At 55.0% G+C, this 27,890-nt stretch overlaps 1 long non-coding RNA gene across 1 annotated transcript in view; it reads right to left on the minus strand.

Annotated features, from left to right (window-relative positions):
• LOC132209154 (uncharacterized) overlaps positions 1–27,890 on the minus strand; it is a 251,703-nt gene that overhangs the window by 59,809 nt on the left and 164,004 nt on the right. Inside the window, exons 3-5 of the long non-coding RNA XR_009445246.1 lie at positions 12,890–13,051; positions 5,545–5,664; positions 2,877–3,041 (exon numbers count right to left, since the gene is read on the minus strand). This is a non-coding gene — a long non-coding RNA (uncharacterized LOC132209154). The remainder of the gene's footprint in view (positions 1–2,876; positions 3,042–5,544; positions 5,665–12,889; positions 13,052–27,890) is intronic.

The following is a 27,890-nucleotide window of genomic DNA, read 5'->3' on the forward strand; positions in this document are numbered from 1 at the left end:
TTGGAACTAGACTGTCAATTCAGACAGAGCATCAAAAAAGGTCATGGAAGTTGTCACTGATATAAAGCAGGATTGATGAAAATCCAGCAGGAAATGGTGTCAAAAGGCACAGTATCTTTTATTCATCTCCAGTTATTTTGTCCAAGGCACTGGATGCTGGCAGGATTGAAACATTTAAGAAATGCTTCACAAATCACATATAAGGACCTGCACATCTTTGAACAATGGGAGGAAACTGCAGCACCTGGCGGAAGCCCCTCGCAGACGCGGGGAGGACATGTCAGTTCCACACAGATAGTTACCCAAGACTGGAATTTCAATTGGCTCCCCAGTGCATGAGCAGCTCTGACCACTGAGCAACTACCTTGCCCAGAAGGGGTTTTATAAGCGCATACATTATTTCCATTAAGACAGATCCAATCCTCTATGTCCAATCAAAATAACATATTGTAGATATCATGACAACAATCATAAATGATTTTGAACAAGTAAATCAAAAAACTTGAAATAGTTTCCAAGCCTAAATACTAGATATGGTGCAGTTAAGATGAATAGCACAACAACAAAAAGGCCATATTTTATGTGACGATCGGTAACACTTGAAAACTTGCAACAATTTGTCGCCAGTAGTGCTCTGAAGTGGCTTGATGATGCACTCCTTCATACACTGGAATGAAACTCCAAAGATCACAAATTCTCCTTCAATACCCTGTTGTAACAGTGACTGCATCAACCTGTGTTTATGGGCCTGACTGGAAACCCACACAACATGCATAAACAAAAAAATAATCTAAGGTAATAGGAGAAAAAAATGTATGTGTGCAACGTCTTTGAAAAGCAATTATTTGTAGCGGCTGCAAGCCCATAAGGAATCTCGTTTCGCAGATGATATTCATTTGCACTGCAGGTCATGCCAGTCAGAATCAGTTTTCGTTTCATGACAGATAACTAAAATGTCCATTACAATGAACTTTGGTTGATCAGAAGATTTTAAGTATGGGCTATGTCTTGTGTGAGCTGATGGCATTAGGGGATGGAGAAGGTACATGCACTGCTGGCATCTTGACACCATTGAATGAGCAAGCGTGGACGCAAAGGTTGTAACAGGTAACAATTGGACAGGCAATATCTTTTGAACTCCTTCCCAGCAGGCCTGTAATACTCTAAAGCTGTGCTAGACCCTCACTTCCTCCACCTTACGTACGCTGCCTTTTCTTTTTGACAAGAAGCACCTCTGTACCCGTCATCCAAGGCTCCTTAATCTTACCCCTTCTACCCTGTCTCAGAGGAACAAATTTATACATCACTCGCAACAACTGCTCCTTGAACAGCCTCCACATGTCTGCTGCGCCCTTTCTGTGGAACAATTGCTCCCAATCTGTACTTCCCAACTCCTGTCTGAGAGCATCATAGTTTCCTTGACCCCAGTGAAATATCTTCCCCTGGTAACGGCTCCTTTCCCTTTCCATGGCGATGGTAAATGGGAGGCTCTTGCGGTCACTGTCGTCAAAGTGTTCTCCCACCACGAGATCTGACACGTGTCCTGGCTCATCCCCAGCACCAAATCCAAAATGGCCTCCTGCCTCGTCGGCCTGTCCACATACTGAGTCAGGAAACCCTCCTGAACACACCTGACAAAAACGGCTCCATCCAAACAATCTGCACTAAGGAGGTTTCGATCTATATTGGGAAAGTTGAAGTCACCCACAACAACAACCCTGATACGTTTGCACTTTTCAACAATCTGCCGGCCAATGAGTTCTTCGATCTCCCAACTGCTATTTGGGGTCTGTAGAAAACCCCCAGTGAAGTGACTGTTGCCTTGCTGTTCCGAACATCCACCCACACTGACTCAGTCGACAAACCTTCCTTGGCAACCTCAGCCCATACCACCGCAGTAGACGAGTCCTCAAAGGTTCTTTCAGCCGCCGTTATACTGTCCTTGACCAACAAAGCCACACCTCCCCCTCTTTTACCACCTTCCCAGACCTTAATGAAAGATCTACACCCGAGAACCTGCAACATCCATTCCTGACCCTGCTCTATCCATGCCTCCGAAATGGCCACAACATCGAAGTCCCAGGTACCTATCCAAGCTGCAAGCTCACCTACATTATTCCGGATACTCCCGGCATTAAAGTCGTCACACTTCAATCCAGCTTGCTGTCTGCCAGCACACTTCTGTGACAGTGAGGTCCTGACCATGTCCTCCCTATGCTCATCCTCCTGTGTACTAGGACTACACCTCAGTTTCCCATCCCACTTCTGAGCTCGTTTAAATCCAACCGAATGGCACGAGCCAATTTCCCACCCAGGATATTCGTGACATCACAGACCCTGGCACCTGGTAGGCAACACACCAATCGTGAGTCTCTTTCGTTCCCGGCAAATCTTCTATCAGTGCCTCTAACTATTGAGTCCCCAATGACTATCATTCTCTTCCTATCCCCGCTTCCCTTCTGTGCAAGAGGGACAGACTCTGTGCCAGAGACCTGCACCCTACTGCATACCCCTGCTAAGTCATCCCCCGGAACAGTATCCAAAATGGTATAGTTGTTTTTCAGGGGAGCTACTGCAGGGGATTTCAGGGGAACGACCACAGGGGAAGGTTAGTCAAGCTACACCGAGTAAACGTGCATTTTTGGCTGAAGAAACATGTGTTTCAATGTGAGCTAATGGAAGAAGCCATGGAGTCAATGCTAAACATTTCGACAATAAGACAACCATTCTTGAAAGCAGCAGACAGCGTGAAAAAGAAATGAGCTGCTTTAATATCCACTTAAAATTTATGTGGAATATCAGATGGAATTTTCTTATTGACTCCATTGTGCAATCATGTCAATCTAAAAATGTTAACTGCATTAATTAATACTAACCAGAAACGGACTTTGTAGTAAATGGTTTGACGATTTTCTGTATCTGGAACATTCCTTTTCCTTCTCCAACGAAGATCGTACCAACCTATGGTACCAAACTGTGAGTCAAACGGATGGGACACATAATCTTTCAATTCCTCATCAAAACAGTCTAATCGTATGGTTCTGTGCAATAAAAGAGAAAGAATAAACATGTTTCCCACAATTTTGCTGATGTTTACGAACAGAACGCTCAAATTCAAAAAGTTTGGGCTGGCATGTCTGCTTCCTCCAGCCTGTTTAAACTGTTCCATTCAATGTGAAATTTGTGCTAAGTTTTAGCACACAGGTCTATGTGATCTGCGCCACCACCTTCTATTAGTCATACATGCTTTCCCCCTCTTCCTGTAATACATTCCTTGAAGTGTTCAATGAGATTTTGATTTTAAATCTTATTGTCATATTCTTTTGATTCTCAAGCATCAATGAATCTGATGTTGCCGCCATTCCATGCAGTGCACAGCACGTCAAACAGGAGTCTTACTCTTGCCATGAGCACTGAGGTAGTATGGGGTCACAACTGTCTCATAGTTCGGAATGAAATTCTACATATAGGGCTATGAAGAGTCATGCAGTTAATTTTATTTGACATGCTATTTCTTTTCTTCACAAATATGCTGGATTTAAAGTGATCTTCACACTCATTTAAAATGAATTCAATATCCAACCATCTGTAAAACTAGCATATCCAAATTTTAATTTGAGTTCAGTGTTACACAAATATATGACTTTTTTAAAAATTATGTTCGAGTCAACATTAACATTTCATTCCCTGACAGCAGGTGAACTTACTTTTAAACTCCAATTTTCCTTCGGTATTAATGGAGAGATGAGCCTTTTTGCAAGCACCGAAAGTCTCCACCAGTTTAAGCTAAAACTTGCGAAACTGTAAGTTTCACAAATATGTTCCTATTAAACACTAATTCCTATTGAAGCAGTATGAGCTAAATTCATTCAACTGGACAGCAAAAACGGTCAAGATTTTAAAAACAAGCAACTATTTTGAAGTCACTCTTCGAACTAAATTCCATCTTGGTGTGTGAGAGTCCATAGGTTCCTCACTCTCAACGAACCATTCAACTGTCATGCAATTACTGAAACACACAGACAAAAAACATCAACGTTAACAGTCACTAAGATTTTGAGAGTGATTTGGAATTCGTATTCAATACCCCCTGGGGAAAATCTGTTCCAATCTGGATAGTACTCACTTATTACCATCCCACCTACATTCCCCAGCACCTCCTCCCCCTCCATGCTATTTGTTTCTGAGCTCCCTTCCACCCTCCATTTCTCAGGAAGGGTCCTGATCCAAAACCTCAACTTTCTTGAGCCTCTGATGCTGCCTGCCCTGCTGTGTTCCTCCAGCTCCACAATGTGTTATCTCAGACACCAACATTGGCAGTTCTTACTATCTGGATAACTCATTCTCACCTTGTAACAAGTGATTTATACTCATTATCTTTTCAGATTACGCATGTACATGTATATACATAAATATACATATCACATTTTTATGCCTGAACCACTAACCTAGAGGATATTTTAAAAGAGTCTCTTCATATTGACAGGAATTAGAAATTTCAGTATTAAGGATAGATTGAAGAGGTTGATATTTACACAAATAATATTCGCTGACCATGACAGGACTCAAACCTAGAGGCTATTTTTTGTGATTAACACAGTCAGATGTGCTCGACTGTACTCAAACAGTCCTGTCTTTCCCCACACCCCAGCTTCATGATTCTGAGTAAGACGATCTCAATGTAGACACATTCCCTATATATGGGACAAACCAGCATAGACCCACTATCCACATTTTCCCTCAGAACACATTCCTGACAAAATATTTAGTTATCTTGGTGTGCAGATACATGGATCTTGGTGTGCAGATACATGGATCCCTTAGGATGGCCACCCAGGTGGACGGGGTTGTTAAGAAAGCATATGGTGTTTTGGCTTTCATTAACAGGGGGATTGAGTTTCAGAGTCGTGAGATCTTGTTGCAGCTCTATGGGACTTTGGTTGGACCGCACTTGGAGTGCTGCGTCCAGTTCTGGGCGCCCTCTTGTGGGAAGGATGTGGATGCTTTGGGGGGGGGTTCGGCGGGGGTTTGCCGGGGTGCTGCCTGGACTGGAGGGCTTATCTTAGGAAGAGAGGTTGACTGAGCTCGGTCTCTTCATTGGAGAAAGGCAGGAGGAGAGGGGACCTGGTTGAGGTATACGGGATAGTGAGAGGCGTGGATAGAGTTGATAGCCAGAGACGATTTCCCAGGGCAGAAATGGCTAGCACGAGGGGTCATAGTTTTAAGCTGGTTGGTGGAAAGTATCGAGGGGATGTCAGAGGCGGGTTCTTAGCGCAGAGAGTTGTGGGAGCATGGAATGCGTTGCCAGCAGCAGTTGTGGAAGCAAGGTCATTGGGGTCATTTAAGAGACTGCTGGACATGTATATGGTCACAGAAATTTGAGGGTGCATACATGAGGATCAATGGTCGGCACAACATTGTGGGCTGAAGGGCCTGTTCTGTGCTGTACTGTTCTATGTTCTATGTTCTATATCTGCATGAAAGAGAAATCATCAAGGTCATAACTTTCATTTCAGGAATAACTCGAACATTCAAAGTACTCACAGTCAGTGTCCCATTTACTTGACCAGTCAATTTGATGTGAATCTTTCTTCCAAGTGGAAACTATAACAGCAATTATATTTGAGAATCAAACTCTTCATTGCATCACCAATATTTCCTTGTCTGTTTGAAACATAAGATAATGAAATAATCATGGACAGATTGGACAACAGTGTAATTTAATGTGTGTTATGGCAACTCAAAATCACAACCATTGAAGTGATCTTTAAAAAGCTACTGTCATACAACAGAGCACTTTTTGAGATGCAGTGATGAACATACTTCCTGAGATGCAAATAATATATGCCAAATTAATTCCAAAGAATACCTTTACAATGAAAAAGAAGCTAAAAATCTCTTTACATTGCGAAGCTTGACAGATTGCTATTAGTCAATGGAAATCGTTCAGAACAATTATTTATTCCCAGATGAAAAGGAAGTGTATACATTTCATGACAACAAAATGTGAGGCTGGATGAACACAGCAGGCCAAGCAGCATCTCAGGAGCACTTTTGTCCTCCTGAGATGCTGCTTGGCCTGCTGTGTTCATCCAGCCTCACATTTTGTTGTCTTGGATTCTCCAGCATCTGCAGTTCCCATTATCTCGTATACATTTCATTTTCACATCTTATCCAAGAGAGAAAAAAAAAACACCTTCATGAATGCATTGTCAAACAAGAAGACTCACAAAAAAAGCCATTTGGCCCATTGAATATTCCTCCATCATTCGGTGAGATCATGGTTGATCTCATTACATTTATCATGACACAGCACTTCCACCAAACCCTCCTTATAGCTAATACATTCCGATCCAAGTGACATCCCGGTAAATCTCTGTTTCTGGGCCATGCCTTGTCTTTCTAAATATTTTTTCAGTCATCTGCAAATTTAGCCACAGCACATGCACCTCTTTCCTCCAAGTCATTAATAAACAAGCACAAGAGCTGTGGTTCCTTCAGCGCGACCTCATTTCTTACTGACAAGCCAACCCTGGCATCTCTGTCCATTTGTATCGGAGATAATGGGAACTGCAGATGCTTCAGAATCCAAGATAACAAAGTGTGGATCAGGATGAACACACAGAAGTAGAAGGGTCTCGGCACAAAACGTCAGCTTTTACGCTCCTGAGATGCTGCTTGGCCTGCTGTGCTCATCCAGCTCCACACTTTGTTATCTCTGCCCATTTGCCTGTTCTTTCTATCGGACATGAATCATTGGCTATTTCGTTCCCAACACTTATCCCCGAACAACCACCTCTCTGTGATACCCAGAGTGATGTATCTGTCAATTTCAATCTGCTCCACAAAAACATTCACTTTGTTTCATACACTCCCTGCAATTCAATACAAGATCTTCAGTCTGGCATTTACAGCCACCCTTCTTATCTGCTGCAGCTGAAGTGAGACTCCTGACCATTTCCAAACTTTTTGTCCTATTACTTGCTCTGGAAACTTTGCTGAGCACTTACCAGCTTCTAACCTTTTCCACAATTTTCCATGCAACTGAGCTCACCCACTCCACACTTTTTATTTTAACGCCCTAGCCCCAGGCCTAGCTCTGTATTTTGCGAGGATACTTGTCCCAATATGATTCTCGTCGAGCCTATAACACCAGAACGACTCCCTCCTTCCCCGTACCGATGCCAATGTCCCATGAATTCAAACACATTTCTGCCATGCCACCATTTGAACAATGTACATCTATAATTATGTTCACACCGTGCCAAATTGCTCAGATAATAATCCAGAGATTATTACAATTCTGGTTCTGCTTTCTCACCTCAGCACCTCGGTGCTCATAATCCCTCAGGAGAACCTCTTTCCTCTTTCTTCCATATCAATGGTACCTGTGTGGACCACGATAGCTGGATTTCTACTCCTCCCACTTCAAGTTCCTTTGTAGCCGAGATGGAATCTCCTGAACCTGGGCACCAGGCAGGCAACACTACTTTCGAGACTCTCGATCCTGGTCACAACGAACAGTGTTCATTCCCCTAACTATACTACCTCTGATTATAACTACATTTCACTTTTTATCCCCTCCTGAATGTCCCACCTATACCACAGTGCTACAGTCAGTTTACTCATCTTCCCTATACCCTGCACTCTCATCCACACACGAAGAAAGAATCTCAAACCTGTTCGATAAGATCAAAGGCCAAGGTTCCTTCTGCACTACATCCTGGATCCTTCCACCTGCCCTGTTCTTTGTCATTGGCCACTGACCGAATTTCAGCTAGTTAATCTAAGGTGTGTGACTGCCTCCTGAAGCACAGCATTCCCTGGTAACTCTGCCCCACATGATTTGTTGATTGGTCAAAACTGAGATTCCAGTTCATCAGACGTAAGCTGGAGTATGGGGCCTGACCACTCGCCCGTCATGTAGGTACAAATCATCATCTGGCCTGGCATCTCCATTTCAATTACTTCGCTCTTAATTTGATTTGAAAACATTCTGGTCTTTTAGTTTGTAGCCTGTAAATATTTCTCCGATTTACTTTCAATCTGAAAGCTACCGATAATAGATTCTTAAACCAGTAGCGATCACCAACCAATGAACCTGGTTCACCCTGATTCTGGCTTCAATTCACCCTGTCTCAAAAAAAAATGCTTATGAACTATAAGGCAAAAAAAGCAAGCAAATGGCACCTCTTACACTCTGCACTGACTTACCGCATTGCCACCAAGTTCCCCAAAATATATATTCACTTGGTGCATTTCACTCGAGATGTGATCTCTTCTTCCAGAACATGCAAAGCATACTGATCCATAGCAATATACTACCTTCAAAACCTCAGCTCTTAGCTTATTACTTTTGTGTACATTCTCAATGCTTTCTCCAAGTCCAAACACAACACATTTACTGGTTTTCCTCTGTTAATTCTCCTCCCAAAACTTCCTCCAAAAACCCAAACAAATTAGCCAGACATAATTTCTCTTTCATCAGGCTATGGTGATTCTGTTTGATTAGATTATGATTTTCCAAATGTCCTGCTATTATTTTCTTCATAGTTGATTGCCACACATTTCCAACAATATTAGACTGGTTCGGTTGTAGTTATCTTCTTTTTGCCTCTCTCCTTTTTAAATAGGGACATCACATCAGCATTTTTCCAGCCCTCAGATGCTTCTCGAGAATCTGAACCTTTTTGGGAAATTACAGTCAATGCATATACCGACTCTGAAGCTCATTGTTTAGAATCTTAGAAAGTCAACCATCACGGCGAAGAGTCCAATCTGCTTTCACTCCATTAGATTGTCTACTACAACTTCTCTCATGGTAGTGATGGTGTGGTAGTGATGTGTTTAATTCCTCCCTGTATTCTTTAGTAATAAGGGGATCCTTGAAGTATCTTCCACTGTAAAGGCTACCCTTTTCTCATTGTCGTTGTTCCTTGATTTAAAAATTAACCTGGCCATCTCAGCCGAGCATATAATTAATGGCATTACCTCTAAAACCTTCTCTGCTAAAGTGTTCAATGGATTGCTACAACCTGAAAGAAGTAATTCTTCCCCTAAATTAATTGGCAACCAATTTGAAAATGTGGCCTCTGGTCGTAAAATCTTTCACAATATTAAGGGAGTGCTGCACTGTCACTGGAGGCCCCAAACCCCACCTCTTCCTCCGGTACATTGATGACTGTATCGGTGCCGCCTCTTGCTCCCCAGAGGAGCTCAAACAGTTCATCCACTTCACCAACACCTTCCACCCCAACCTTCAGTTCACCTGGGCCATCTCCAGCACATCCCTCACCTTCCTGGACCTCTCAGTCTCCATTTCAGGCAACCAGCTTGTAACTGATGTCCATTTCAAGCCCACCGACTCCCACAGCTACCCAGAATACACCTCCTCCCACCCACCATCCTGCAAAAATTCCATCCCCTATTCCCAATTCCTCCGCCTCCGCCGCTTCTGCTCCCACGATAAGACATTCCACTCCCGCACATCCCAGATGTCCAAGTTCTTCAAGGACCGCAACTTGCCCCCCACAGTGATCGAGAACGCCCTTGACCGCATCTCCCATATTTCCCGCAACACATCCCTCACACCCCGCCCCCACCACAACCGCCCCAAGAGGATCCCCCTCGTTCTCACACACCACCCCACCAACCTCCGGATACAACGCATCATCCTCTGACACTTCCGACATCTACAATCCGACCTCACCACCCAAGACATTTTTCCATCCCCACCCCTGTCTGCTTTCCGGAGAGACCACTCTCTCCGTGACTCCCTTGTTCGCTCCACACTGCCCTCCAACCCCACCACACCCGACACTTTCCCCTGCAACCGCAGGAAATGCTACACTTGCCCCCACACCACCTCCCTCACCCCTATCCCAGGCCCCAAGATGACATTCCACATTAAGCAGAGGTTCATCTGCACATCTGCCAATGTGGTATACTGCATCCACTGTACCCGGTGTGGTTTCCTCAACATTGGGGAAACCAAGCGGAGGCTTGGGGACCGCTTTGCAGAACACCTCCGCTCAGTTCGCAACAAACAACTGCACCTCCCAGTCGCAAACCATTTCCACTCCCCCTCCCATTCTTTAGATGACATGGCCATCATGGGCCTCCTGCAGTGCCACAATGATGCCACCCCAAGGTTGCAGGAACAGCAACTCATATTCCGCCTGGGAACCCTGCAGCATAATGGTATCAACGTGGACTTCACCAGTTTCAAAATCTCTCCCACCGCATCCCTAAACCAGCCCAATTCGTCCCCTCCCCCCACTGCACCACACAACCAGCCCAGCTCTTCCCCTTCACCCACTGCATCCCAAAACCAGTCCAACCTGTCTCTGCCTCCCTAATCTGTTCTTCCTCTCACCCATCCCTTCTCCCACCCCTAGCCGCACCCCCATCTACCTACTAACCTCATCCCACCTCCTTGACCTGTCCGTCTTCCCTGGACTGACCTATCCCCTCCCTACCTCCCCACCTATACTCTCTCCACCTATCTTCTTTTCTCTCCATCTTCAGTCCGCCTCCCCCTCTCTCCCTATTTATTCCAGAACCCTCACCCCATCCCCCTCTCTGATGAAGGGTCTAGGCCCGAAACGTCAGCTTTTGTGCTCCTGAGATGCTGCTTGGCCTGCTGTGTTCATCCAGCCTCACATTTTGTCATCTTGGATTCTCCAGCATCTGCAGTTCCCATTATCTATGGTGATTCTGTTTGATTAGATTCTGATTTTCCAAATGCCCTGCTATTATTTTCTCCATAGTTGATTGCCACATATTTCCAACAATTGATGTTACGTTGTTTCGGTTGTAGTTATCTTCTTTTTGCCTCTCTCCTTTTTAAATAGGTATGTCACATCGGCAGTTTTCCAGCCCTCAGATGCTTCTCTGGAATCTAAACCTTTTTGGGAAATTACAATCAACGCAGACACCGACTCTGAAGCTCATTGTTGAGAATCTTAGAAAGTCAACCATCACGGCAAAGAGTCTAATCTGCTTTCACTCCATTAGATTGTCTACTGCTACTTCTCTAATGGTAGTGATGGAGTGGTAGTGATGTGTTTAATTCCTCCCTGTATTCTTTAGTAATAAGGGGATCCTTGAAGTATCTTCCACTGTAAAGACTACCCCTTTCTCATTATCACTGATAATGGGAAGCTCAGATGCTGGAGAATCCAAGATAACAAAGTGTGAAGCTGGATGAACACAGCAGGCCAAGCAGCATCTCAGGAGCACAAAAGCTGACATTTCAGGCCTCGACCCTTTTCTCATTATCATTGTTTCTTGATTTAAAAATTAACCTGGCCGTTACAGCCTAGCATATGATTAATGGCATTACCTCTAAAACCTTCTTGGCTAAAGTGTTCAATAGAGTGCTACAACCTGAAAGAAGTAATTCTTCCCTGAATTAATAGGCAACCAATTTGAAAATGTGGCCTCTGGTCGTAAAATCTTTCACAAATGGGAGTAATCTCTACGGATATACACTATCAAGCCTCTTTAGAATCTTACATGTTGAAAAAATAAGATTTTTTCAATCTTATAAACGCCAATGAACGTAGTCCCAGCCTGCCCAACTTTCCTAAGCATAGCAATCCCCTCCGCCATTTCCGAAATCAACCCAGTCAACATGAGGTGTATGGCATCCGCGGCATTCGCTCTGTGGCCGTACATGACTTGTCAGTTACCATCCTGCTGCTACGACTCTACTTCTATTTACGATGCAGTCCTCTGTCCATCCGAACAAACTACCCTTGAACACATGGGCTCTTTTCATTTGAGACACCTTATGAGCTGTACCTTATCAAATGCTTTGTTGAAATCTCAATGTACTACATCAACTGGTGGTCCTTCATCAGTAATGTTTGTTTCCTTCTCAAAGCACTGTAGCAAGTTTGTCAAGTATTATTTCCCCTTTATAAAAGGATGTTAACTCTGTAGGATGTTATAGCACACTAAGTACCCTGTTATTTCATCTTTCATTGCCGGCATGAACATCTACCCAGGTTGACCTAAATTGGCAAGACTGGCTTGCTATTTTGTCGAAGTATCTTTGTAATAATGGTGTTATGTTCACAATCTTTCAATCCTCTGAGAATTTTCCACAATCTAAGGATTCTTGGAAGATTATCATCAGTGCCTCCATTGTATCTGTAGCTGCATTGTTCAACATGAGAGGATACAACTCATGATACCCCTTGGATATTTTCTCTACTGATTGGAGTCATGTTTGGAATTCTGTGCAGTGACATTCACTTTTAACAGTTTGCTAAATACTACCAGGAACAGAAATTGTCATCCAGCTGCAACTAAACTAAAGCTTTCAGCACAGAAGGAAGTCTTTCAATTCATTATGAACCTAATAACTCCTGTAAAGGGCAATACAATTTGCCTCAGTCCACAAATGTTCTTCCTCCAACATCCTGAGATGCATCATCTGTATTTCTTCAAATTTACCACAGATTCTGTTTCAATCATCCTTTCAGCAATACGCATGACAACAATTCGGCATTCTTAGTCCCCCTGTAGCCTCCGTTGCACACGTGCATTGTTAGATGATTATTTATTTGTGTGCCTGCTTTTTTGCTCGAATGGATAAAGGTAAATTTCTGTTCTTTTGTCATCAGAGCTATTGCCTCCTCACTCTCATCTTCCTTGTTTTATCCTGTGCTGGAATATTTAATTTGTTGACATATCTGAAATATGTGGTTGAATGGATTGGGTTTTGTAACATTGCATCCCCCATAGACCATCTACCGATACTGTTGCTTGTTCTAACAGTTATTATCTTGCAGAGTGGAAAATACAGTTTGAAAGCAATGGAACATTATCGATGAAGAAGTTGATGCATAAATTGCTGCGATCTTCCAAACTACAAACTCACCTTCAATTCTTTCTCGGTCAGAGCATTGTGCCGGCGCAAATTAATCGTGTTCTCAATGGGACTTACAAAACCATGGAATTGAATTTGCATGTTGATTTCTTCTTCCCTCTTCAGAAATGCAAAGTAGTATCGTGATGAAGCTTCCAAGGCGATGATTGTGTCCTTCAATGAACGGAAAAGTGACTCTTAGATTCATGGAAATATTTCACTACTTCTATAGACATGAAAGGCAAACATTCTCCCTACATATGACCCAGTCTCATTTTATCGTATCTTTCTCATTTTACATGCCACGGGATAATCATTGCAGTGTAACAGAAATGTTGATCATGGAAATTTATCACTGTTTTCATAAATAATGGCAAATTTTCAACATCTTGCAATTGTATGAAGGCTCAGTCTCATCACAACTCGCCTGCTGCACAAAGACATTCTTGCACTGCTTTGAATGTTAGGGCTGAAACAAAACACAATCATGACACAAATGCATCAACACCCCACTTTCAACAGGATCTGATATCCTTGCCAGGCACTGGAGGGGTTGCGGAGACTGATGAGTGGATAAAGTTGTTCCTCTGTTCAAGCAGGAAAACAGGAACTTTCCAGGAAACTACAGACTGGTGAGTGTCTCATGTCTCAAAGGTATGGGCTAATAAGGGACAGCCAGCATGGCATTATGCGGGGCAGGTTATGTCTTACCAAGTCAGTTGAAGTTTTCAAGGAGGTGACAAGGGTGATCAATTAGGGCAGAACAGTTGATAACATATACATGGATTTTACGAAGGTTTTCAACAAGGTCCCTCATGGTATGCTCATCCAGAAGATTAAGATCCATCAGATCCGTGGTGACTTGGCCTGCCCATATAAGGCAGACGGTAGCGGTGGAAGGCTAACAAAGAGAACACAGCAGGCCAGGCAGCATCAACAATGTCAGCTTTCCTGTTCCTCTGATGCAGCCTGACCTGCTGCATTCCTCCAGCTCCACACTTGGTTATCTCTGATTCCAGCATCTACAGTTCTTGCCGTCTCAGTGGTGGAAAGCTGTTTTTCTGGCTGCAGCTCAGTGACGAGTGGTGTTCCGCATCGATGTGACTTCAGCTGTTTGTGATATATGTAAATGACTTGGTTGCAAATGTAGATGGGGGATTACTAAGTTTGCAGATGATATAAGGACCAGTGGACTTGTGGACAGCATGGAAGGTTGTCAAAGGACACAGCAAGATACAGACCAATTGCAAACACGAGCGGAGAAATGGCCGATGGAATTTAATCTGGGCAGGCATGAGGTGTTGCATTTTAGGAGACCAAGTGTTAAGGAAAGGGATACACAGTTAATGGCAGGACCCCAAACAGCAGTGATGTCCAGAGGGATCTTGGGGTCCTAGACCATAACTCCCTGACAGTAGCCACACAAGTAGATAGGGTGGTCAAGAAGGCATATCGCATGCTTGCCTTTATTCATAGGGGAACTCAGTGCAAGAGTCAGGATGTCACATTGCAGCTTTACAAGACTTTGGTGAGACCACACAGAGTATTGCATTCAATTCTGGCCGCCACATTACACTAAGGACGTGCAGGCTTTGGACAGGGTGCAGAAGAGATTTACCAGCATGCTGACTGGAATAGAGGGTATGAACGAGAGGGAGAAGCTGGAAAAACTGTTCGTTTTCTCTGGAGCAGTAGAAGCTGAGGGCAGGCTTGATAGAAGTCTATAAAATTAGGAGATACATAAATACAGCTAACGGTCAGAAAATTTCTCCCCCGGAGTTGAAGTGTCCACTATTAGGGGGCATGCATTTAAGCTGAGAGGGGGGGAAGTTCAAAAGAGATGTGAGGGGCAAATATTTCACACTGAGCATGTTACAAGTGTGGAATACATTGCCCGGGGTGGTATGGATGCAGATACGATGAAAGCATTTAAAAGGGACTTTTAGTTAAGTGCACGAATATGCAAGGAATGGAGGACTATGGATCAAGGACAGGCAGAAGGGATTATTTCATTTGTTGTCATGTTTGGCCCAACATGGTGGGCCAAAGGGCACATTCCTGTTGCTGTCGTGTTCCAAGTTTTATGCTCACCTGTGTCATGATTGCAAAAAGTAGGATTGGGAAGAATTTTTGAGAAGCGCTTGTGAACATTATTTCATGTAAGGACAAATGGGATAAGGATTAGGTGACACAGCACAATCAGATCTTGGAGCCCATGATGAATCATAGGGACCTCACAAGCACCAATGATCAGAGGGATCTCAGGATCTTGATGTGCATGCCTGTTGATCCCCCAATGTAATGGACCAGGTCGTTGAAGTGGTTTGGAAGGCAGATTGGATACTTGTCTTTATTAGACTTAATATTAAGTGGTAGAGTTTCAGAATAGGCAGGGTATGTACAACACTGTTGGGCCGAACCAACATTAAGTCAACGATGAGAAAATACAGTGAGACTTGGACAACGATCAGGCTTGGCCTGATAAAGGATAAGTTACATTTGCACCATACAAGTGCTAAGCAGCAATCAGCTCCAACAAGAGAGAATATGACCATATCAAAAAAATTCCATGTCCTTACCCTCACATCATCGTTACATTTATTTTTTTTTGATGTGCAAGTGCAATCCAAGCCATGCAAGGCTACGGGCCAGGTGTTGGAAATGAGGTCAGAACAATTCAGTGCTTGTTCTTGACTGTCACAGAATCTGTCAGCTTATAATGTATTTCTCCTGTATTGTAGACTACTGAGGTGCTTGGCTATCCACTAAACCAAGGTTAACACTGATCTAAAACTAAACTGGGTCAGTTATACAATCAGCAGTAGCCAGGTCCATAGTACAAACCACCCTGCTGTGGGACAGAGTAAGGCAAATCCAAGTGAGCGAACGTGGTTGGAGACTCATTCGTTGGGGGCATAGATTCTGTTGCCACATTTGAGACACAAGGGCCGCGTGTTGCTTCCCTGGTGACAAGGTCAAGGACATCTCTGAGTGGTTGCAACAAATTCTTAAAGGGGAGGGTGAGCAGCCAGAGGCCACGGGGCACGTTGGTACCAATGACATAGGCCGAAAGAGGGATGACATCCTGCGGACTATGTGCAAGGAGTTAGCAAAGAGGCTGAAAGGCAGGACCGAGAGGGTAATAATTTATGGGTTGCCATGAGTGCCACATGATAGTGAGCTAAGTCATAGAAAGATAGGTGAGATGAATGCATGGTTAAGGAGCTGGCACAGGGGGCAGGGTTTCCGGTTCATGGATAATTGGGACCGTTTCTGAGCAAGGGGTGACCTGTCTAAGAGGGATGGGAGGCAAGACGCTGTCAGCGGGTCAGGACGGAGGGGGCAAGTCGTTGTGAGCGGGTTACGACGGAGGGAACAAGTGCCTGTCAGCGGGACAGGTCTGCGGGGGCCAGTCCCTGTCAGCGGGAGAGGGCTGCGGGGGTCAGTCCCTGTCAGCGGGAGAGGGCTGCGGGGGCCAGTACCACTGAGCGCGACAGGACTGCAGGGGGCAAATCGCTGTGAGCGGGTCAGGGATCGGGGGCCAGTCCCTCTGAGCGGGTCAGGACTGCAGGGGGCAAATCGCTGTGAGCGGGTCGGGGCTGCGGGGGCCAGCCGCTGTGAGTGGACAGGGCTACGGAGGCCAATCCCTGTGAGCGGGACAGGGCTGCGGGGGCCAGTCCCTGTGAGCGGGTCAGGGCTGCGGGGGGGCAGTCCCTGTGAGCGGGTCAGGGCTGTGGGGGCCAGTCCCTGCGAGCGGGTCAGGACTGCGGGGGCCAGAGCCTGTGAGCGGGTCAGGGCTGCGGGGGCCAGTAACTGTGAGGGGGTCAGGTGTGCGGGGGAAAATCGCTGTGACCGAGAGGGCTGCAGGGGACAGTCCCTGTGAGCAGGTAATGGCTGCGGGGGCCAGTGCCTGTGAGAGGGTCGGGGCTGCGGGGGCCAGTGCTTGTGAGCGGGTCAGGGCTGCGGGTCCAGACCGTCTGAGCGGGTCAGGACTGCGGGGGCCAGTTCCTGTGAGCGGGTCAGGGCTGCGGGAGCCAGAGCCTGTGAGCGGGTCAGGGCTGCGGGGGCCAGTCCCTGTGAGAGGGTCAGGGCAGCGGGGGCCAGTCCCTGTGAGAGGGTCAGGGCAGCGGGGCCAAGTCACTGTGAGCGGGAAAGGACTGCGGGGGACAGTTCATGTGAGCGGGTCTGACTGCAGGGGGCCAGTAACTGTGAGGGGGTCAGGGGTGTGGGGGCCAGTCCCTGTGAGCGGGTCAGGGCTGCGGGGGCCAGTGCTTGTGAGCGGGTCAGGGCAGCGGGGGCCAGTCCCTGTGAGCGGATCAGGGCTGCGGGGGCAAGTCGCTGTGAGCGGGTCAGAGCTGCGGGGGGCAAGTCGCTGTGAGCGGGTCAGGGCTGCGGGGGCCATTCGCTGTGAGCGGGTCAGGGCTGCGGGGGCCATTCCCTGTCAGCGGGACAGGGCTGCGGGGGCCAGTCACTGTCAGCGGGACAGGGTTGCGGGAGCCAGTCCCTGTCAGCGGGACAGGGCTGAGGGGGCCAGTTGCTGTCAGCTGGACAGGGCTACAGCGGCCAGTCCCTGAGAGCGCGACAGGACTGCAGGGGGCAAATCGCTGTGAGCCGGTCAGGCCTGCGGGGGCCAGCCGCTGTGAGACCGACAGGAATGCGGGGGCCAGTCCCTGTGAGCGGATCAGGGCTACAGCGGCAAGTCGCTGTCAGCGGGAGAGGGCTGCGGGGGGCAAGTTGCTGTGAGCGGGTCTGGGCTGCGTGGGCCAGTCCCTGTGAGCGCCAAAGGACTGCAGTGGGCAAATCGCTGTGAGCCGAACAGGGCTGCGGGGGGCAAGTCCCGTGCGCGGGTCAGGGCTGCGGGGTCCGTCCCTTTGAGCGGGTCAGGGCTGCGGGGGCCAGTCCCTGTGTGCGGGTCAGGGCTGCGGGGGCCAGAGCCTGTGAGCGGGTCAGGGCTGCGGGGGCCAGTAACTGTGAGGGGGTCAGGGGTGTGGGGGAAAATCGCTGTGACCGGGAGAGGGCTGCGGGGGACAGTGCCTGTGAGCAGGTCATGGCTGTGGGGGCCAGTGCCTGTGAGCGGGTCGGGGCTGCGGGGGCCAGTTCCTCTGAGCGGGTCAGGGCTGCAGGGGGCCAGCCCCTGTGAGCGGGTCAGGGATGTGGGGGCGAGCCCCTGTGAGCGGGTCAGGGCTGCGAGGGCAAGTCCCTGTCAGCGGGACAGGACTGCGGGGTAAATCGCTGTGAGCGGATCAGGGCTGTGGGGGCCAGTCCCTGTGAGCGGGTCAGGACTGCAGGGGGACTGTCCCTGTCAGCGGGACAGGACTGCAGGGGGCAAATCGCTGTGAGCGGGTCAGGGCTGCAGGACCCAGTCCCTGTGTGCGGGTCAGGGCTGCGGGGGCCAGAGCCTGTGAGCGGGTCAGGGCTGCGGGGGGCCAGTCCCTGTGAGCGCGAAAGGACTGCAGGGGGCAAATCACTGTGAGCGGGTCAGGGCTGCGGGGGCCAATCCCTGTGAGCGGGTCAGGGCTGCGGGGGAAAGTCCCTGGGAGCGGGTCAGGGCTGCGAGGGCAAGTCCCTGTCAGCGGGACAGGACTGCGGGGTAAATCGCTGTGAGCGGATCAGGGCTGCGGGGGCCATTCCCTGTCAGCGGGACAGGGCTGCGGGGGCCAGTCACTGTCAGCGGGACAGGGCTGCGGGGGCCAGTATCTGTCAGCGGGAATGGACTGCAGGGGGCAAATCACTGTGAGCGGGTCAGGGCTGCAGGGGGCAAGTCGCTGTGAGCGGGTCTGGGCTGCGTGGGCCAGTCCCTGTGAGCGGGTCAGGGCTGCGGGGGAAAGTCCCTGTCAGCGGGACAGGACTGCGGGGTAAATCGCTGTGAGCGGATCAGGGCTGCGGGGGCCATTCCCTGTCAGCGGGACAGGGCTGCGGGGGCCAGTCCCTGTCAGCGGGAATGGACTGCAGGGGGCAAATCACTGTGAGCGGGTCAGGGCTGCAGGGAGCAAGTCGCTGTGAGCGGGTCTGGGCTGCGTGGGCCAGTCCCTGTGAGCGGGTCAGGGCTGCGGCAGCCAGTCCCTGTGAGCGGGTCAGGGCTGCGGGGGCAAGGCCCTGTCAGCGGGACAGGACTGCAGGGGGCCAGTCCCTGCGAGCGGGTCAGGACTGCGGGGGCCAGTCCCTGTGAGCGGGTCAGGGCTGCGGGGGCCAGTTCCTGTGAGCGGGTCAGGGCTGCGGGGGCCAGTGCCTGTGAGCGGGTCGGGGCTGCGATGGGCCAGTGCTTGTGAGCGGGTCAGGGCTGCGGGTCCAGTCCCTGTGAGCGGGTCAGGGCTGCATGGGGCCTGCCCCTGTGAGCGGGTCAGGGATGTGGGGGCGAGCCCCTGTGAGCGGGTCAGGGCAGTGGGGGCCAGTCCCTGTGAGCGGGTCAGGGCTGCGGGGGCCAGACCCTGTGAGAGGGTCAGGGCAGCGGGGGCGAGACCCTGTGAGCGCGAAAGGACTGCAGGGGGAAAATCACTGCGAGCGGGTCAGGGCTGTGGGGCGAACCCCTGTGAGCGGGTCAGGGCTGCGGGGGCCAGTCCCTGTCAGCGGGAGAGGGCTGCGGGGGTCAGTCCCTGTCAGCGGGAGAGGGCTGCGGGGACCAGTACCACTGAGCGCGACAGGACTGCAGGGGGCAAATCGCTGTGAGCGGGTCAGGGATCGGGGGCCAGTCCCTCTGAGCGGGTCAGGACTGCAGGGGGCAAATCGCTGTGAGCGGGTCGGGGCTGCGGGGGCCAGCCGCTGTGAGTGGACAGGGCTACGGAGGCCAATCCCTGTGAGCGGGACAGGGCTGCGGGGGCCAATCCCTGTGAGCGGGTCAGGGCTGCGGGGGGGCAGTCCCTGTGAGCGGGTCAGGGCTGTGGGGGCCAGCCGCTGTGAGAGTGACAGGAATGCAGGGGCCAGTCGCTGTGAGCGGGTCAGGGCTGCAGGGGCCAGTCGCTGTGAGCGGGTCAGGGCTGCGGGGGCCAGTCCCTGTCAGCGGGACAGGACTGCAGGGGGCAAATCCCTGTTAGCGGGTCAGGGCTGCGGGGGCCAGTAACTGTGAGGGGGTCAGGGGTGCGGGGGAAAATTGCTGTGACCGGGAGAGGGCTGCAGGGGACAGTCCCTGTGAGCAGGTAATGGCTGCGGGGGCCAGTGCCTGTGAGAGGGTCGGGGCTGCGGGGGCCAGTGCTTGTGAGCGGGTCAGGGCTGCGGGTCCAGTCCCTCTGAGCGGATCAGGGCTGCACGGGGCCAGCCCATGTGAGCGGGTCAGGGCTGCGAGGGCAAGTCCCTGTCAGCGGGACGGGACTGCGGGGTAAATCGCTGTGAGCGGATCAGGGCTGTGGGGGCCAGTCCCTGTGAGCGGGTCAGGACTGCGGGGTCCAGTCCCTGTGAGCGGGTCAGAGCTGCGGGGGCAAGTCACTGGGAGCGGATCAGGGCTGTGGGGGCCAGTCCCTGTGAGCGGGTCAGGACTGCAGGGGGACTGTCCCTGTCAGCGGGACAGGACTGCAGGGGGCAAATCGCTGTGAGCGGGTCAGGGCTGCAGGACCCAGTCCCTGTGTGCGGGTCAGGGCTGCGGGGGCCAGTTCATGTGAGCGGGTCGGACTGCAGGGGGCCAGTCCCTGTGAGCGGGAGAGGGCTGCGGGGGCCAGTCCCTGTGAGCGGGTCAGGGCTGCGGGGGCCAGTAACTGTGAGGGGGTCAGGGGTGCGGGGGAAAATCGCTGTGACCGGGAGAGGGCTGCGGGGGACAGTGCCTGTGAGCAGGTCATGGCTGCGGGGGCCAGTGCCTGTGAGCGGGTCGGGGCTGCGGATCCAGTTCCTCTGAGCGGGTCAGGGCTGCAGGGGGCCAGCCCCTGTGAGCGGGTCAGGGATGTGGGGGCGAGTCCCTGTGAGCGGATCAGGGCTGCGGGGACCAGTCCCTGTGAGCGCAAAAGGACTGCAGGGGGCAAATCGCAGTGAGCAGAATAGGGCTGCGGGGGCCAGTCCATGTGAGCGGGTCAGGGCTGCGGGGGCCAGTGCCTGTGAGCGGGTCTGGGCTGTGGAGGCCAGTGCCTGTGAGCGGGTCGGGGCTGCGGGTCCAGTCCGTGTGAGCGGGTCAGGACTGCAGGGGACAAGCCCCTGTGAGCGGGTCAGGGCTGTGGGGGCGACCCCCTGTGAGCGTGTCAGGGCTGCGGGGACCAGTCCCTGTGAGTGGGTCAGGACTGCAGGGGGACAGTCCCTGTCAGCGGGACAGGGCTGCAGGGGGCAAATCGCTGTGAGCGGGTCAGGGCTGCAGGGCCCAATCCCTGTGAGCGGGAGAGGGCTGCTGGGGCCAGTCCGTGTGAGCGGGTCAGGGCTGCGGAGGCCAGGCCCTGTGAGCGGGTCAGGGCTGCGGGGGCCAGCCGCTGTGAGCGGGGCAGGGCTGCGGGGCCAGTCCCTGTGAGCGGGAGAGGGCTGCTGGGGCCAGACCGTGTGAGCGGGTCAGGGCTGCGGGGGCCAGGCCCTGTGAGCGGGTCAGGGCTGCGGGGGCAAATCGCTGTGAGCGGGTCATGGCTGCGAGGGCCAGCCGCTGTGAGCGGGGCAGGGCTGCGGGGCCAGTCCCTGTCAGCGGGAGAGGGCTGCTGGGGCCAGTCCGTGGGAGCGGGTAAGGGCTGCGGGGGCCAGGCCCTGTGAGCGGGTCAGGGCTGCGGGGGCCAGCCGCTGTGAGCAGGGCAGGGCTGCGGGGCCAGTCCCTGTGAGCGGGAGAGGGCTGCTGGGGCCAGACCGTGTGAGCGGGTCAGGGCAGCGGGGGCAAGGCCCTGTGAGCGGGTCAGGGCAGCGGGCGCCAGTCCCTGTGAGCGGGGGTCAGGGCGGCGCGGGCAAGTCCCTGTGAGTGGGTCAGGGCTGCGGGGGAAAGTCCCTGGGAGCGGGTCAGGGCTGCGAGGGCCAGTCCCTGTCAGCGGGACAGGACTGCGGGGTAAATCGCTGTGAGCGGATCAGGGCAGTGGGGGCCAGTCCCTGTGAGCGGGTCAGGACTGCAGGGGGACAGTCCCTGTCAGCGGGACAGGACTGCAGGGGGCAAATCGCCGTGAGCGGGTGAGGGCTGCAGGGCCCTATCCCTGTGAGCGGGTCAGGGCTGCGGGGGCCAGTAACTGTGAGGGGGTCAGGGGTGCGGGGGATAATCGCTGTGACCGAGAGGGCTGCAGGGGACAGTCCCTGTGAGCAGGTAATGGCTGCGGGGGCCAGTGCCTGTGAGAGGGTCGGGGCTGCGGGGGCCAGTGCTTGTGAGCGGGTCAGGGCTGCGGGTCCAGACCGTCTGAGCGGGTCAGGGCTGCAGGGGGCCAGCCCCTGTGAGCGGGTCAGGGATGTGGGGGCGAGCCCCTGTGAGCGGGTCAGGGCTGCGAGGGCAAGTCCCTGTCAGCGGGACAGGACTGCGGGGTAAATCGCTGTGAGCGGATCAGGGCTGTGGGGGCCAGTCTCTGTGAGCGGGTCAGGACTGCAGGGGGACTGTCCCTGTCAGCGGGAGAGGACTGCAGGGGGCAAATCGCTGTGAGCGGGTCAGGGCTGCAGGACCCAGTCCCTGTGTGCGGGTCAGGGCTGTGGGGGCCAGAGCCTGTGAGCGGGTCAGGGCTGCGGGGGGCCAGTCCCTGTGAGCGCGAAAGGACTGCAGGGGGCAAATCACTGCGAGCGGGACAGGGCTGCGGGGGCCAGTTCATGTGAGCGGGTCTGACTGCAGGGGGCCAGTCCCTGTGAGCGGGTCAGGGCTGCGGGGGCCAGTAACTGTGAGGGGGTCAGGGGTGCGGGAGAAAATCGCTGTGACCGGGAGAGGCCTGCGGGGGCCAGTTCCTGTGAGCGGGTCAGGGCTGCGGGGGCCAGTGCCTGTGAGCGGGTCGGGGCTGCGATGGGCCCGTGCTTGTGAGCGGGTCAGGGCTGCGGGTCCAGTCCCTGTGAGCGGGTCAGGGCTGCAGGGGGCCTGCCCCTGTGAGCGGGTCAGGGATGTGGGGGCGAGCCCCTGTGAGCGGGTCAGGGCAGTGGGGGCCAGTCCCTGTGAGCGGGTCAGGGCTGCGGGGGCCAGACCCTGTGAGAGGGTCAGGGCAGCGGGGGCGAGACCCTGTGAGCGCGAAAGGACTGCAGGGGGAAAATCACTGCGAGCGGGTCAGGGCTGTGGGGCGAACCCCTGTGAGCGGGTCAGGGCTGCGGGGGCCAGTCCCTGTCAGCGGGACAGGTCTGCGGGGGCCAGTCCCTGTCAGCGGGAGAGGGCTGCGGGGGTCAGTCCCTGTCAGCGGGAGAGGGCTGCGGGGGCCAGTACCACTGAGCGCGACAGGACTGCAGGGGGCAAATCGCTGTGAGCGGGTCAGGGATCGGGGGCCAGTCCCTCTGAGCGGGTCAGGGCTGCGGGGGGAAGTCCCTGTCAGCGGGTCAGGACTGCGGGGGCCAATCCCTGTGAGCGGGTCAGGGCTGCGGGGGAAAGTCCCTGGGAGCGGGTCAGGGCTGCGAGGGCAAGTCCCTGTCAGCGGGACAGGGCTGCGGGGTAAATCGCTGTGAGCGGATCAGGGCTGCGGGGGCCAATCCCTGTCAGCGGGACAGGGCTGCGGGGGCCAGTCACTGTCAGCGGGACAGGACTGCGGGGGGCAAATCACTGTGAGCGGGTCAGGGCTGCAGGGGGCAAGTCGCTGTGAGCGGGTCTGGGCGGCGTGGGCCAGTCCCTGTGAGCGGGTCAGGGCTGCGGCAGCCAGTCCCTGTGAGCGGGTCAGGGCTGCGGGGGGAAGTCCCTGTCAGCGGGACAGGACTGCAGGGGGCCAGTCCCTGCGAGCGGGTCAGGACTGCGGGGGCCAGTCCCTGTGAGCGGGTCAGGGCTGCGGGGGCAAGGCCCTGCGAGGGGGTCAGGACTGCGGGGGCCAGTCCCTGTGAGCGGGTCAGGGCTGCGGGAGCCAGAGCCTGTGAGCGGGTCAGGGCTGCGGGGGCCAGACCCTGTGAGAGGGTCAGGGCAGCGGGGGCGAGACCCTGTGAGCGCGAAAGGACTGCAGGGGGAAAATCACTGCGAGCGGGTCAGGGCTGTGGGGCGAACCCCTGTGAGCGGGTCAGGGCTGCGGGGGCCAGTCCCTGTCAGCGGGACAGGTCTGCGGGGGCCAGTCCCTGTCAGCGGGAGAGGGCTGCGGGGGTCAGTCCCTGTCAGCGGGAGAGGGCTGCGGGGGCCAGTACCACTGAGCGCGACAGGACTGCAGGGGGCAAATCGCTGTGAGAGGGTCGGGGCTGCGGGGGCCAGTGCTTGTGAGCGGGTCAGGGCTGCGGGGGCAAGTCACTGGGAGCGGATCAGGGCTGTGGGGGCCAGTCCCTGTGAGCGGGTCAGGACTGCAGGGGGACTGTCCCTGTCAGCGGGACAGGACTGCAGGGGGCAAATCGCTGTGAGCGGGTCAGGGCTGCAGGACCCAGTCCCTGTGTGCGGGTCAGGGCTGCGGGGGCCAGTTCATGTGAGCGGGTCGGACTGCAGGGGGCCAGTCCCTGTGAGCGGGTCAGAGCTGCGGGGGCCAGTCCCTGTGAGCAGGTCAGGGCTGCAGGGTCCAGTGCTTGTGAGCGGGTCAGGGCTGCGGGGGCCAGTGCTTGTGAGCGGGTCAGGGCTGCGGGGGCCAGTGCTTGTGAGCGGGTCAGGGCTGCGGGGGCCAATCCCTGTGAGCGGGAGAGGGCTGCGGGGGCCAGTCCCTGTGAGCAGGTCAGGGCTGCGGGGGCCAATCCCCGTGAGCGGGTCAGGGCTGCGGGGGAAAGTCCCTGGGAGCGGGTCAGGGCTGCGAGGGCAAGTCCCTGTCAGCGGGACAGGACTGCGGGGTAAATCGCTGTGAGCGGATCAGTGCTGCGGGGGCCATTCCCTGTCAGCGGGACAGGGTTGCGGGGGCCAGTCACTGTCAGCGGGACAGGGCTGCGGGGGCCAGTCCCTGTCAGCGGGAATGGACTGCAGGGGGCAAATCACTGTGAGCGGGTCAGGGCTGCAGGGGGCAAGTCGCTGTGAGCGGGTCTGGGCTGCGTGGGCCAGTCCCTGTGAGCGGGTCAGGGCTGCGGCAGCCAGTCCCTGTGAGCGGTTCAGGGCTGCGGGGGGAAGTCCCTGTCAGCGGGACAGGACTGCAGGGGGCCAGTCCCTGTGAGCGGGTCAGGGCTGCGGCAGCCAGTCCCTGTGAGCGGGTCAGGGCTGCGGGGGGAAGTCCCTGTCAGCGGGTCAGGACTGCGGGGGCCAATCCCTGTGAGCGGGTCAGGGCTGCGGGGGAAAGTCCCTGGGAGCGGGTCAGGGCTGCGAGGGCAAGTCCCTGTCAGCGGGACAGGACTGCGGGGTAAATCGCTGTGAGCGGATCAGGGCTGCGGGGGCCATTCCCTGTCAGCGGGACAGGGCTGCGGGGGCCAGTACCACTGAGCGCGACAGGACTGCAGGGGGCAAATCGCTGTGAGCGGGTCAGGGCTGCGGGGGCCAGTCCCTGTCAGCGGGACAGGACTGCAGGGGGCAAATCCCTGTTAGCGGGTCAGGGCTGCGGGGGGGCAGTCCCTGTGAGCGGGTCAGGGCTGTGGGGGCCAGCCGCTGTGAGAGTGACAGGAATGCAGGGGCCAGTCGCTGTGAGCGGGTCAGGGCTGCAGGGGCCAGTCGCTGTGAGCGGGTCAGGGCTGCGGGGGCCAGTCCCTGTCAGCGGGACAGGACTGCAGGGGGCAAATCCCTGTTAGCGGGTCAGGGCTGCGGGGGCCAGTAACTGTGAGGGGGAAAATTGCTGTGACCGGGAGAGGGCTGCAGGGGACAGTCCCTGTGAGCAGGTAATGGCTGCGGGGGCCAGTGCCTGTGAGAGGGTCGGGGCTGCGGGGGCCAGTGCTTGTGAGCGGGTCAGGGCTGCGGGTCCAGTCCCTCTGAGCGGATCAGGGCTGCAGGGGGCCAGCCCCTGTGAGCGGGTCAGGGCTGCGAGGGCAAGTCCCTGTCAGCGGGACAGGACTGCGGGGTAAATCGCTGTGAGCGGATCAGGGCTGTGGGGGCCAGTCCCTGTGAGCGGGTCAGGACTGCGGGGGCCAGTCCCTGTGAGCGGGTCAGGGCTGCGAGTCCAGTCCATGTGAGTGGGTCAGAGCTGCGGGGGCAAGTCACTGGGAGCGGATCAGGGCTGTGGGGGCCAGTCCCTGTGAGCGGGTCAGGGCTGCGGGGGAAAGTCCCTGGGAGCGGGTCAGGGCTGCGAGGGCAAGTCCCTGTCAGCGGGACAGGACTGCGGGGTAAATCGCTGTGAGCGGATCAGGGCTGCGGGGGCCATTCCCTGTCAGCGGGACAGGGCTGCGGGGGCCAGTCACTGTCAGCGGGACAGGGCTGCGGGGGCCAGTCCCTGTCAGCGGGAATGGACTGCAGGGGGCAAATCACTGTGAGCGGGTCAGGGCTGCAGGGGGCAAGTCGCTGTGAGCGGGTCTGGGCTGCGTGGGCCAGTCCCTGTGAGCGGGTCAGGGCTGCGGCAGCCAGTCCCTGTGAGCGGGTCAGGGCAGCGGGGGGAAGTCCCTGTCAGCGGGACAGGACTGCAGGGGGCCAGTCCCTGCGAGCGGGTCAGGACTGCGGGGGCCATTCCCTGTCAGCGGGACAGGACTGCAGGGGGCCAGTCCCTGCGAGCGGGTCAGGACTGCGGGGGCCAGTCCCTGTGAGCGGGTCAGGGCTGCGGGGGCAAGGCCCTGCGAGCGGGTCAGGACTGCGGGAGCCAGAGCCTGTGAGCGGGTCAGGGCTGCGGGGGCCAGTCCCTGTGAGAGGGTCAGGGCAGCGGGGGCCAGTCCCTGTGAGAGGGTCAGGGCTGCGGGGGCCAGTCCCTGTCAGCGGCACAGGACTGCAGGGGGCAAATCGCTGTGAGCGGGTCAGGGCTGCAGGACCCAGTCCCTGTGTGCGGGTCAGGGCTGCGGGGGCCAGTTCATGTGAGCGGGTCGGACTGCAGGGGGCCAGTCCCTGTGAGCGGGTCAGAGCTGCGGGGGCCAGTCCCTGTGAGCAGGTCAGGGCTGCAGGGTCCAGTGCTTGTGAGCGGGTCAGGGCTGCGGGGGCCAGTGCTTGTGAGCGGGTCAGGGCTGCGGGGGCCAGTGCTTGTGAGCGGGTCAGGGCTGCGGGGGCCAAGCCCTGTGAGCGGGAGAGGGCTGCGGGGTCCAGTCCCTGTGAGCAGGTCAGGGCTGCGGGGGCCAATCCCCGTGAGCGGGTCAGGGCTGCGGGGGAAAGTCCCTGGGAGCGGGTCAGGGCTGCGAGGGCAAGTCCCTGTCAGCGGGAAAGGACTGCGGGGTAAATCGCTGTGAGCGGATCAGTGCTGCGGGGGCCATTCCCTGTCAGCGGGACAGGGTTGCGGGGGCCAGTCACTGTCAGCGGGACAGGGCTGCAGGGGCCAGTCCCTGTCAGCGGGAATGGACTGCAGGGGGCAAATCACTGTGAGCGGGTCAGGGCTGCAGGGGGCAAGTCGCTGTGAGCGGGTCTGGGCTGCGTGGGCCAGTCCCTGTGAGCGGGTCAGGGCTGCGGCAGCCAGTCCCTGTGAGCGGTTCAGGGCTGCGGGGGGAAGTCCCTGTCAGCGGGACAGGACTGCAGGGGGCCAGTCCCTGTGAGCGGGTCAGGGCTGCGGCAGCCAGTCCCTGTGAGCGGGTCAGGGCTGCGGGGGGAAGTCCCTGTCAGCGGGTCAGGACTGCGGGGGCCAATCCCTGTGAGCGGGTCAGGGCTGCGGGGGAAAGTCCCTGGGAGCGGGTCAGGGCTGCGAGGGCAAGTCCCTGTCAGCGGGACAGGACTGCGGGGTAAATCGCTGTGAGCGGATCAGGGCTGCGGGGGCCATTCCCTGTCAGCGGGACAGGGCTGCGGGGGCCAGTCCCTGTCAGCGGGAATGGACTGCAGGGGGCAAATCACTGTGAGCGGGTCAGGGCTGCAGGGGGCAAGTCCCTGTGAGCGGGTCAGGGCTGCGGGGGCCAGTAACTGTGAGGGGGTCAGGGGTGCGGGAGAAAATCGCTGTGACCGGGAGAGGCCTGCGGGGGACAGTCCCTGTGAGCAGGTCATGGCTGCGGGGGCCAGTTCCTGTGAGCGGGTCAGGGCTGCGGGGGCCAG

The sequence above is a fragment of the Stegostoma tigrinum genome, unplaced genomic scaffold (genome assembly GCF_030684315.1).
Source record: "Stegostoma tigrinum isolate sSteTig4 unplaced genomic scaffold, sSteTig4.hap1 scaffold_68, whole genome shotgun sequence".
NCBI lineage: Eukaryota > Metazoa > Chordata > Chondrichthyes > Orectolobiformes > Stegostomatidae > Stegostoma > Stegostoma tigrinum.